This window comes from Pinus tabuliformis, chromosome 2_2, assembly GCF_031772625.1.
Source record: "Pinus tabuliformis cultivar Carrire ecotype Pingquan chromosome 2_2, CPIR1, whole genome shotgun sequence".
NCBI classification, from domain to species: Eukaryota; Viridiplantae; Streptophyta; class Pinopsida; order Pinales; family Pinaceae; genus Pinus; species Pinus tabuliformis.
This window is the reverse complement of record NC_142300.1, coordinates 746,672,776-746,684,664: the sequence shown is the minus strand read 5'-3', so window position 1 is coordinate 746,684,664 and position 11,889 is coordinate 746,672,776.

Below are 11,889 nucleotides of genomic sequence, written 5' to 3'. Positions count from 1 at the left end.
TTGTCCCTCATATTATTCCTAGATATATTCTAGAGAGGATTTCTTTAGGTGAGATAGCCAATCAAACTTCTTTGAATGGTCAAGCTCAGAAAAATGAGAAAGCTTCTGAAGAAAGTCTAGTCAAACTTCCCAATATGCTTTGGAAAAACTTGCCTGAAGGATTGTGGACATGAATTTAAGGAGGTTAAAGAACTCCATCATGTTTGGTTTTATTCATAGCCCCTTTATGATTATGACCTTAGAGGAATCATTAATTAACATTATAAGGTTGTCAGATTCATCGAAACCTTCACACACCAAATGCCTCTTTTTGATAAGATTTTCATTACTATTGATAATTTTCAGCAACCTTGTGAAAGAGGACACCTGGTTAGTAGGAAGGATCGAAGTAAACTGTAATATTTTAGAGAAAATATTTATGAGGAATTACTTAAATAAAAAATTCTATATACAAACATTGGAATTGAATAGATGAAATCTCTTGGCATTCTGAAATACAATTTCAATCACATTATTTAAAAACCCTCTTTCCTTTTCTATAAAAACAACATAATCTCTAATTGGAAATGCTCCTAATGTTTATTTTACAACTCTAGAGACAAGCACATCCAAAGAAAACACTATTAAAGAAATAGAGCTAGATAGCCAGATAGAACAACAGGGCGGAAGGATCACATAAGTCAAATATTAGAAACAACAAAAACTAGAGAAATAAAAAGCAATAGAAAGATATAGATCCTCTACCAAGAGTATAATTATTATTCTTGGTTTAGATGAAACCACTCAGGTAGATACAAAGTCCAAGAAAATTGATGGGCAAGTTAAAAATATGTTCATTGATACAAATAATGATGAGCATATTACTAGCACCCCTTAGTCAACATTGATCGGTTTCTCTACCAGAGAAAAATAGTTTTTTGAGTAGTAAGAGAAAAATACTGAAATTTTTATTCCACATAATTCTCATGACACTTCCATGACTCTTATTTCTACTAAAATTCCTCTTGATTCTCTTTTATTTAAACCTATGACTAAGGTTGAAATGGATGCTGAAATTGTTCCATCCTTGACTAAGTATTACTTTAATGCTCAAACTAATTCAGTTGTGAGAAGAACTAAGAAATGAAAGAATGGAATTTTTGAAACCATTTCAGAATTTAGGCAAGTAAGACGAAATGTGGATGAAAACGTTGAAGGATCCACATAGAATCTAGGAGTTGTTGTCAATTATAATCAACACCATGTTAGTAGACTTTCCATGGCCTATAAGAAATGTATGCCAAAGATAAAAGTTTTATAAAGTGAAATAAAAAATAATAAAGCATTTAGCGAAGAAAGTTGGAAAAATCGTTCTTCATCACTTGTACAAGGGTTCACCATTGAAACAGAAAACTTACATAATCAATTTCAAAATGAATTGAAACTAAAGCATTCTACAGAGATTAAAGCAATCAAAAGGGCACATGAAGACCATAATCAAATATTGAAGGAAGAATATGAGAACAGCATTGAAACCACGACCAGAGCATTGAGGGAAGAAATTGAAACACTTAAGTCTCAATCAAGTCAAAGTCATGAACCAGAATATAGTATAAATATTTTTAAGGTGTAAGAAATACAAGTTAGTCAAATATTGAGGAAATACTAGGCAAAGTTTTATAAAAAAATATATAAAATTTGTAAATTTTATCAAGATACTTTGGATCCTAAAGAGGGAATTGAATCTTTAGTCGAAGAAGATAAGTACATTAAAGATAAATTTACATCAATTCTTGAATGGGAAACACAACTTCATCTTGAGAACATTTCTAATTCTATAAACTGAATAAAATACTAATGTATGTTTCTTTCAATCAATGATACTTTGAGGCCAAATAAATCAATGAATGCATCAAAAGGACCACTAAACAGTGTCTATGAGCATGGGAGATGGGAATTTTTTTTATAGAAGAATTCAATTTATCAGTATCCAAACCATTAAAAGAAGCAATATCTAGGTCAATGAAACATCATCTAAAAGGCAGTGCTATAGATGACTAGAAAGTCATAGATGTCATTAAAATATGGACTGGAGAATGTTTTCAGTGATATCTACATTTTTTGTTTGAGCAAATCAAGTTGATTTCTTAATTTAGTATTAATTGTTAAAAAAAGGATAGTTGTTCAAAATCTAATATCAATGTGGCAAGTCAATATCAATCATTTCATCCTATGCACTTCTCAAAAATTTATCAATTGTTCTTGGATTAGGCTAATTATATCAAGATAAATTCACCACATCTATTCATAATGGAGAAAAGGGGCTTCGATGATGAGGAGGAATTTTGAATAGCCTCACAACTTTTTATGGACAAAATCCTTTAAACAAGGATTAAATTTTTAAAAGCAATTTTTTTTTATCATATAAAATCCTTTATGTTTTGTGGTTTAAGATAATTAAACGAACTTTCATATTTTCATAAGTATTTGTATGAATGAAGCTCAAGGCTTGTATTTTCCAATGTATTTTTGAAGTGAAATCTTTCTGAAGACGAAAACTCGAAGTTGAATGTGTGTTGAGCTATGAGATTGAATTCTGTCATTACTTTAATTTGTTAATGGATATATCTTCTACTCAATTCTTCACTTTATTCATTTTTATCTATGGCCATATATTAGGATATTTTATTAAAGAGTTCTTAGGAAATGTTGCATATTATTTTCTTTATCAAAGCAATTTTCTATCTCTGCTCGCATTGCTTCATATTCAAACTGTAGTGCAACAAATTTCTCTCAATTTTTAGATAGGTTCTTTTTAGTTATTTGTCTCTCGCATTACATGAAAATATAATCTTAAAAAAGAATTGTATTTCTCAATCAATTTTTGAATTGAAATTTTTTTGGAGACCAAAATCTGGAGTTGAATTTGTATTGAGCTATGACATTGATTTCCTATCATCACTTTAATTTCTCAATGGGTGTATCTGGTACACAATTCTTAATTTTATTCATGTTTATTTGTGGTTGTATATAGCGATTTTATGTTAAACACTTCTTAGGATATATTATAGTTTATTTTCTCTATCAAAGAAAATTGTGATTTATTCTACGATTGCATATCTATTTGATAGTGAAGCTCGATACTCAAATTATAGTGTAGCTATTTCTACTCATTTTTAACAAAATTTATTTTCATGTAATTTATTTCTAACATTTCATGCAAATATGTTTTTGAAAAAATATTATAAATAAAGAAAATAAATATGTTATAATGAGAGGGAATTTAATTGTTCCCCCTCTTTCTTCCTAAGTGTGACATATGCGCTGTTTTTCATTTTAGCAAAACGTTGAAAATAAAATGGTGGTGAAATTTCTAAATGATCTAACAATTTCACTCTTTATATAGATGGGAATGTCGAACCATACCTCTCTCTATCTCCAATAGCTATAGTAGCTCGTTGCAAATTCATCCCCTACAATTTGTGTATAGTGAAGGCCCACACCATTTTTAAAGAAATATGTTCAATATTCTCCCTAACAACAGCTGTTATGGGCACAATTATTAGAAAATTTATATCAAATGGTGCACCTGTGTACTTTTCAAAAATAACTGTACCAAACACTGGAAGCTCAGGTGGCCAGCCATAGTTTTGCACCAAGAGTGTTGAAACTTCTAAGGGCTCCTCAATTTAAATTATCAACTTGGGTATCATACAAACTTAGACGTGACAATGTTATATGCACAGTAGGTTAGGTTATACTCATGCCACCTTGAGTCATGACATAAAATATGGGTTTTCAGAGACCACTCATCCAACTTAACTATAGTGAAAACTCCTGATGAAACTAATTTTAAATATGGAAGTGAAAATGTCATTCATTCAACTTGTAGATACTAATTAACATTACGTGACAGAAAATGGCTAGTCTACTTGCAGAAGTGAAGCAACTCTATTTTTCACATTTCATCAAACCAATAATCTACTAGCATGTATCGTTGATCTTCTTTACATTTCCTTGAAAATAAAAAATCTAACTTGTAACATGGTCATAAATTTAATACATTAATTCTATTTGTTTTGCAGTGAGGAAAAGAGGAAGTTGGAGGGGTCTAAGAGCTTCTCTAGATCACCAAATCACAAGCTGCGGGTCATCATTCATCTTATCCAAGCTATGGTTGAAGTGAGGACCAAAGCAAGTGGAGGAAAAGGGTGTTGCAAGCATTCTATAGGTGCTACTACATGAGGTCCTGTACTGCTATAGGAGACCCTGTATTGCTATAGGAAGTTGTCTATTACTAAAGGAGGGGTTCTGAAAGACTTTTGAGGATGGTGATCGTGTTTTGAGGGAAGGATAAGATTGATGAAGGTAGGAGGGAGTGAATGAATTTTGGAGAAGCCTCGTAGCCAAGCCCAATGCCTCTCAGAGATCTGCCTTGCACCAAGGTGAATGCCCACAGTGTCCCTAATTTCCTAAACATAATGACTATGTAAATAGAGTTTCACAGTAGTGTGAAGGGTAAAGGGAGGAGATGGAGAACACTAAGTGGAGATGAAAATATGTTCCCACCCCTATAGATCAATCACTCCCTTACAACTAGCCAAATGCATGCATCAAATGATAAATGACGTGGTGAGATAAACTTTCATTGAAAATATGATTTGAATTTGATTAACCTCTATTCCATTTCAAAACACTACTCGGATCACTAAGCTAAATCCTAAGTTGCATAAAGTAATCATGCAAACAAATAACTAACATCTATCAATTTCCAAGAAATCATAAACAAATGTTTTTCGGCTAAGATTGTAAATCCTTCCAATCACTATTCCCATAAGCGAGGTGATAAGGAAGCCTGTAATCAAAAGTTCTTATAGCTTAACATCTATTTCAACAAAAGAAAGACATGAAATTCTTGGAAACAAGAGCAACACAGAAATACAAAAGAGGTACTAAAATCTTTGGTTTAGTAGCTCAATAACAAACTTCTCATTAGCAGAAAATAGTAGTCTCATACATCACATGAAATTTAACAATAATAAGGTCAAGCCTTGGGCTCAATAACTACTCATAGCTGAATAAAAAATTTGAATCCTAATGAGCCTTTTAGTTGGTTTATTTATACAAAAGGGTAGTTGATGGAATCTCCCTTGAAAATAGGAGTGGTTCCCTTCAATATCTCGGAAATTTTGGATCTGGTCCTCCTTGATCTTCACTTTCAATTGGATTTACTAAGTTGTAAGGGAATTCAAGCTTGTGAGTGAGGATTTGGTGATCTCAAGTTGAGTTGGAGAGTTCAGGAGGTGGACAAGCTTCCATTGATTCTCTCCTAGTTGTCTCCATCAAGCCCCTGCATAGTAATTGCTTCAAAGGTTCTTATTTTTCCTGCAATTTAATCACACTGGGCCACATACTATGAAAAACACCTTTTACTCTTCTTACTAAGCATATTGTGACTAAAAATGTGAATTAATGTAAGAAAAGGGCAATTCTAAGGGTTGGAGGATAGCATAATGAACCTCGAGATATACCTATTAATGGGACCCATCATCAGGTGGTTTTGAACTAGGCATATAGAAGATATCTTAAATATATCAAAGGGAACCATTAACCAACCCATATTCAACCCACAAATTACACATCAACATGACACTCTCTCCATGGCATAACAAGACCTCATTGTCCAATACATCACCATCATTGTCAACTATTTATGCTTTGGTGTGCTCTACAACACACCTCGCAATAGGATAATTTAATGATTTTAGCATCTTGAACAAGTTAAAATCTTACATCTTGAACAAGTTTACCTAAATTTCAAATAAATTTCAATACTAAATAAGTTTAAATACAAACAATTAGCCTTTTAAATCATAAAGATATACATAAATAAACAATATTTGAAAATTTTCAATATAAAAAGAACCATAAATTGTGTAATTTCATATAAGTAATATCAAAAGACTCTATACAATCCACAAATGGATAACAAAAGTTGACACTAAAGTGCGTTGTTTGATCTACAAAATAACATATCAACGAAAGTAATATCAGTAAAAAATCCATATTCATGTTATAATAATGTTCAAAATATGTTTGGAAAGATTCAAAAAACATTACATCTTGAACAATGTCTATAAGAAAACATCTTGAAGCCTCAAAGGCTAAATTATGATATCCACCGGTAGTAGTGGTAGATCAGCAATATAATATGTATTTGGAAAAGGTGTGAAAACATTTATGTTTTCAATAACATCATTGAAACCTTCAACCAATTGCACATGGAACTGAATTTTTTATAAGAGGGAGACACCATCGACAATTGTTGTTGTGCATAATATAATATGTAAATCATATATCTTTAATTGCACTTCCATGCAACCAACATAAGAAATTTTCCTTCAACTACGAAAAAAGGTAGGTAGCCTAGGCATTTACTATTTCTATCCATTGGTATAGTATCAAGCAATCTCCATCTTAACCCCAAGTCAACTTTAAAATACTCTAACCTTTGTCTATTCAAAGCTTGGCCAAATTCAAAAATCTCTATCTCTTCAAGTAATCAAACACACATAGAACCATTTTGTACAAGACAAAGTACTTGGTTCCCATACAATCCTAATGACATACATCAAATGTCAGCGATATGAACAAATTAAAAACTCCACTCTTTTCTTATAAGATCCAACCAATAAATAAGGTAACCATAAGAAGGGTAATCATCATAATATTTGTCTAAATAAAGCCAAAAAAAAAAACACTTTATGAAAGATAACCTCCTTTGGCGGTGTTGCATCACCAAAAGGAGGGTTCGTCGTTCTCCAAACCATTTCTACACTAGTGTGGATAAAAAAATGTGATTCCATATTTTTACACATGTTTTAGCATAGACCAATCATATTTTCGTGGACTCAATCTCTCTAAAAAAGAGAAGAATTCCCACTCACCAACATTATGTCCTCCAATACTTTTAAAGGTCTTTGTAAAATGGTTTACTATGAAATAATTCTTATCCTAAAATGAACTTCCAGGAACACTGAACATAATGTTCGATTCTACTGTACATTCAATTTTGTATATAGAATGAAGAAAAGGAAAAATCAAGAGAGATATGTGTCCTTTATCATTAAGGTAAGATCCAACAAAGTAATTATGCTCGATATCAACTGGAAAAAAAATAAATCCAAATTCTTTGTTGGCATATCGATTGCAAGCAACAAGAAAAGTGAGGTTTTTCAATAGAACACTACATTCTTTACAAAACAACCAAAATTTATCACCGACGATAAAGGAATCCAAAAAAATATAATTGCTATAATCTCAAAAGGAAGAAACTTCCAAACACTTGGATCCATGGCAAAATCAACAACTTTCCTGAACGCCAAGTAAATATTGTATGTTACATTGCAAAGGATAGAATATTTTAAAATACTTATATTATTAAACATGAAAATTATCATATTAAATATGCTAAAAACATGCTTCATGAACATTAAAAAAAAACATTATTTAAAAAATTAACATTATTTAAAAATATTAACATAATTCAAGAAAATTAACATTGAAAAACTAATATAATTGAAAAAAAAACAATTGTTGAAAAAAATAACATTATTTCAACTAACATTGCCTCAAAAATAATATTACTCGGAAAAAATTCATTTTTTTAAAAAATAAATTTTTTTGACAAATGTAAAATGTTAAATGAAAAATGTGAGATGTTAAATTGGAAGTTCAATCGAATTGGGATTAATTTTTTTACTTCTTATGATTCTTGAATTCATGTTAATTTTTTATTCAATTCTCTCAATCATGACCTTACATCTGGCAATTTTGTAGATCCTCGCCTTGGTTTCCACCTACTTACCGCAAGGGTAATCGACTCAGACTCATTCATTTTCAAATCTTTTCCTTTTAGAGCCGAGATAGGTTTGTGACGTACGGCAGCCCACAAATATATTAAGAATGACACTGGTAGAATCATGTTAATGGCTCTGGTCTATGTCTGACAATAGAAAAGGCAAGGAAACCCTCTTCCTCAATCTAACTTTCATTCATGTATTACATTTCTTTCGAATTCACTATTCTTGACACTAAATAACAGTTGTCTTGCATGATTTCTGACTCATTCATTATCAGCTCTTTTGCTCGTGGAGTCGACCTAGTTTTCCAACCTACAACATGTTTGGTTCTTTCCACAACCATATTAACAATGACATTGCTAGAACCCTGTTCATGAAATTAGTCTCTTTTTGATAATAGAAAAGGAAATAAAACCCTTTGCACAACTCTAACTTTCATTCGTGTCTTACATATCTTTCAGATTCACTATGCTCGACACTAAATTACAGTTGTCTTATAACATTATTGCTAACAAAGTGATTGTTTTGTAGGGAAATCCTCCACGACGTGAAGCGTAGTGCTTGAAGACCGCTGAAATATATGTGTCATTTTTCATTAAAAGGGGTTTACATTATGCTATGATGTTTTCATTATTTTTTATTTTACACATTCATTGGAGCTATTAGGGTTTCACTGAAGCTCCAATCCCGACCTCTGCTACAATTTTCCTTTCCCCTCTACTCCAGAGCCAAATTAGCCCTCTGCATATCTATAACTTTTGTTCCTCTCTTTGATTTCTTTCACATTTATTATGACCACTAATAAACTAGGCATGTTTTGTAGGATTCTTTCCACCACCTTCATTGTTAAGGAGATAAATTCTCCACCATGCAACTTGTTGTTGCTGCTAAAACACCCTCCAAAAATAAAAGTACATTTGAATTTTGGAGCCTACTATCACTGTTGTATCTAGTCTCTCCTTGATAAAAAAGTCTCTCCTGGTGTTATTATATGTGTTTCAAGTCTCCTTCAATGGTCTCAAGTATTGTTGCATTGATTAGAACATATTTAAGTTCATTCCATCGCCGCAACATATTTTTTGTTGTAAAACGACACTTTTGGGTCGCAGTTGCACAAATACCACTTGTTTCACTTATGAAATGTGTACAAAGTGGTGTATTAATGTATATTTAACATTCTTCAACTTTTTATAAGTTTTATTAACGAGTTGATATGTGTTGCACATGTTTTTATGTTAACTTATATCTTCTAGACATAGACAAATTTTCATTTTAAGGCAAACCCATTAAGGCCAAGAGCGCATGAGAACAATTTGAAGCTTTGATCGAGCATCCTTTATTGTTTGCAACTGGACCATGAAACCTCCGAGAGTGCAAAGCACACACTTTAAGCCTGTTTCCCCTTCCTTGCTCCAAATTATGCCCTTCCAGAGACTAAGTCTTCCTTAAGTGCACTCCTTCGACTAGAATAAGTGCACCCTCCTTGAGCCCATGAGTACACCCTTAAGGCATTAATTTTTACCCCTCATCCTTCCCCATTGCACCATGCACCCTATTGACCATTTAAGCACACGGGCTCTCTCCAAAGGCATGAAGCCCTACCTGTTAGCCTTCAAAATTGCGCCATGTGCCCTCCTAGGGCACTTAGGAGCATGAGTGCACACTGAAGGCATAAATCCCTCACCCTTCATCTTTTAGGAGTGCACCCTATTCCATCCATCTCTCCCTTGAGTACACATTGCACTTGGGAATCTTGAAGCCTTCCCCTTCATCCTTGATACTTGTGCCATGCGATCTACCTTGACTTCCTCTCTCTTGTGAGTGCATGAGTGCATGTCAAAGCCTCGAAGCCTTTTCCCTTCAACCCTTCATCCTTTGAAATTGTTCCCATGCGACCAGAAGCTCCTTTTGTCCCTTTCAAATGTGCTGAAAAGGAATGAATATAAAATTTGGATAAAATATGGTAGAGTGGGATCTTTTCCATCTAAATCACTCTACCAAAATTCATATGTAATTCCAAAACTCATTTTAAATTCCAGAGGTTGTAGAAGTCAAATGGTCACTAGGAGTTGGAAAGTCAAGAGTCAGAGGATGTGAAAGGTCATGCCTCAAAGATATACAAGGATCCTCATTTTTCATGTAAAGGATTTTTAACCTTGCCTTCTACCACAAAGAATTAGAGAGACAAAGTTAGTACTTTTGGGAAGAAAGTAGAGGCTCCAATGCTCCATTATTGGAGCTAGTGATGTTCATTGTATTTATGTATCTTTGGCCTTTTGCTTAATATTGAAGCCTTCTAGTTCGTCACATTTTCGCACATGGATTGTGAATTTTGTAAGACCATTCTTTGAATGTTTATGGTTCATGTTTTCTTTCATCCGTACTAGAGTAATTGAACTATTTCAGTGACATTGGTGCTTACTCATTGGATATGTGTTGTTATGTTTATAATGATCATCACATCCTTGTGGACTATTTTGCTTGATGTTAGATGATCCTTTCTCTTTCATGTGTGTCTCCCTTACAATACTACTATTAATTCTCTCTTAGTGGCTCACTTTATTTTCCCCTTTTCAGTAAGAGAACCTTCATACATTTGCAATCAAACATTCACAAGGTGCACTTTCATGGTCATTCAAAAGGGAATTTTTCACTTGTCTCTCATGCTGACAACTAAAATCAAGGCATATATTTAAGTAAACAAAAATAGGGTCATATTCTAGATGGGACTCCTACACCAAACACTGTGAGGTCTAGTCGGGACATTATATTGGGAAGATCTGCAATATGTTGGAGGCATCCAACATCGTCAAGATTCTGGCACTAGAAGGAGGGTAGAATTTTTTTATGGATGATAAACTACACACCCAAGTCATTCTTATTCTAGAGAAGGCAGAAAATTTTCTAGCAACACTTCGAATCCTATTCTAGAAGTAGGAGGATCTTCTTAACCTGGCCCATAGTTGGCATACAAAGTTACATATGAAAAAATCTCAGCACTTTTGACCTTTAACCCATCGGTCTTCAAAGGTCATCGGATTAATTCTTCGAATGCAGGACCTCCCACATTTTCCAAGGAATAAAGAAACAACTTCTACTGATATATTAGCTTTTACACAAGAATATTTGGTTTGTGCCACTCTTGAAGAGTTAGCAGAATCTTTAGAAAATATCGTGTATCAAGATCATCTTCCATCACTTAATGAAGGATATGAGGATGACATTGTTCTTTTTGACAATATTTTTTATGGATTAGATGGTGAATGAGAAGACTCCTCAAATTCTAAAAAGGAAGAGGAGAACAAAAAAGACTTGCATTGGATGGCCCAAGGGATTCTCGCTCTTCCATACATTCTCCATGAGATTCTTAGACATTCGAAAAAGTTATTATCAATGTTCGATCCAGGCAAGAAGACAAATACATAATATGACATCGATGAATTCTACATGTATATACGGATGTTAGAGGTAAGCTACTATGATGTTTCTTGGAGACTTTTCCCTTATACATTAGAAGGTAGTATAGCAACATGGTACCATAGTCTGCTTGTCAATTTCATCCAAAGTTGGAGGGAGATTAAGAAGTTAATTCTAGAGAAATTTTCTAATGACGAAAATCCTACCATGTTACTGAAAGAACTCATAAACAGTAAAATAGGGTAAAAGGAGTGTTATAGACATATTTGGGCACTACAACCTAAACTCATATGTCCATAAACCAAGGGCTCTTTAACACCTAAAAGTGTTGTTTCATACCCTAAAGGATCATGGTCAACTAATTACATCATTGCCCAGAAGTTCCACCTGAAAAACCACTCAGAATTGGCCAAAACTGGACCATACTAACTGCTCCATGGTCAATGTGCGATGCATACTGGCTGCTACACTAGCCAGGTGCAATGCATACTGAAAGAGCCTTCTGTGGGGTGTGATGAGCAAAAATAGACAAATGGCAGAGACAATTTGCTAAGTGGATGATCATGGAATCTTCCAAAAACTTCTCATATGACACTTCCCTCTCTGAATTCACCCAGGGATGAGTAAGAGA